Genomic DNA, 2,149 nt, shown 5'->3' with positions numbered 1-2,149 from the left:
TATATATATATATATATATATATATATATATATATATGTATATAGTGCAGACTTCATTCAGCTACTGCCTACCAAGTCCATTTACAAGGTGTAAATCGGCCAGAGGCGATATTCGAAGAGTCTGATTTAAGTTCCAAGTAGTGGAACGGAACCCGGAACCACGAGGATGGAAAGCAGACATATTACCACAATACATAACATTCATATATCTAAATGTGTGTCTACTCGCGTAGGTATGTAAATATATATGTACATATATTTATATATTTACATATGGACACACACATAGGCCACACCATATACATACGTACATTCACACATCAGAAATACATACACACATGCACACATACGTACATAGAAACGCACATATATACATGCATATATACATACATAACAACCATATGTTGCAATGGAAGTTTCTTATAACTATAGTAACAAAGTTTATAATTATTCAGCCTTATGAAAATATCGTTTAACCGAGAAGACCAGCTTGAAATCGTAATGGTAATTTCTTCTTTACATATGTGATAAATATTCTTGATTTTGACGGTCAGTTTAGCAACTAATGATTATTTCCTAATTTATCAATCAATAACTATCTAAATTGTTCTAAATGCGAACATTCCAAGTTAACTTCAAGTTTTGTAAACGTTAGTTTTATTTGAATGAAAGTGTCAAGTAATATCGTAAATAAGTGCAAGCAAGTTGGAGAATTGCAAGCAAGTTGGAGAAATGCTTCGACGCATTTCGTCCTTGTGTCGGTGTAGATGATATTCGTATCAGTTGATCACTGGAATCAATGTAATCGACTTAACTACTTCCCTAAAATTGCTGGCCTTATGACAAAATTAGAAACCAATATTGTAAATACAAGCAAAGGCACTTTCACCTACCTTTCTAGTCCTGTTCATTTCGTCATTCGATTTAATTATGTATTTCTACAAAGGAAATCGTCCTGAGCTATTCGTCCTGAGTTCATATTTATAGTAGCATAGAAACGATGTAAAAGTATTATGGAATTCACGAATAAAAGTGCCATTTATGAAATCTTGTGTTCAAAATGATGTCTGACCTAATGCAATCTCTCTGCATAATATTATCATAGTAACTGCTAGTCATGTGGATGTAACGTGTACATGCTCCCTAAAGGACACCTAGAAAGTCCCTAAAGTGAAGTAATTCTTTTTTAACTTTACCCTCTATTTTGAAACAGTTTTCAATGCGTGCCTACAACTTGTGATAACATCGATTGCGTTTCTTTATAAATTCTCAATAACGCATGTATGAGCATAATTATAATGATTACATTTTTAGAAATGTAGAACTTAGTAAGGGGGTTATAATATCGAGAGCAGAATTTTGAGAAAGGAAACACTAGTTTCCCAAGAAAAAATGGAAACGACATCGTTGAAAAGATTTTCTTATTAATTTTGATATTTTCTGATTCCATAAGCAAGACAGAATAACGGTTAATGAGGTTTCCTCTTTAGCAATATTTGCCCTATTGATAAGAAAAGCCTGACCTTTTGTTGACTTAACATAAAATTTGAATTATTTAGCGCAGCAACAAACTGTATTTTAACGATTTCTTTTGAATTGTAAATTCTTCAATTCACATACTAAGACAAATATTGTTAATTAAGGAGACTATATGCGTAGCAACTTTGTATTTACTATTGTCGCGTGATACATCTGGTTGATAATACTTTTAATGTGAAATCTTTTTTTTAACGATCACTTCATTGTCCAATTGATATCGTAAAGCATCGTGATATCTAAAATTATGGAAACTAAATTGTCAAATAGTTTTCCATCGTAGCGAGAGAAATGTCTGGCAAAGAATATAAACTTGCTTCGTTTTATATGATAAATTTAGTCTTGACTCAAAATAATTATGACCAGGGATTTAAAACTAATCCTCGTGGGCTGAAATATTCGTTACGTTCGCATTCTTTGACAGAATGTAATACGCACATATTTCAATCATTATTTATATACCTAAATCTATCTATCTATCTATCTATCTATCTATCTATCTATCTATCTATCTATCTATCTATCTGTATGTCTGTCTGTCTGCCTGTCTGTCTGTCTGTCTGTCTGTCTGTCTACCAGTATGTCTTATTTTCTGCATCCACCATGTTGAATT

This window comes from Octopus bimaculoides, chromosome 12, assembly GCF_001194135.2.
Source record: "Octopus bimaculoides isolate UCB-OBI-ISO-001 chromosome 12, ASM119413v2, whole genome shotgun sequence".
Classification (NCBI taxonomy): Eukaryota; Metazoa; Mollusca; class Cephalopoda; order Octopoda; family Octopodidae; genus Octopus; species Octopus bimaculoides.
This window is presented reverse-complemented; position numbering follows the sequence as displayed.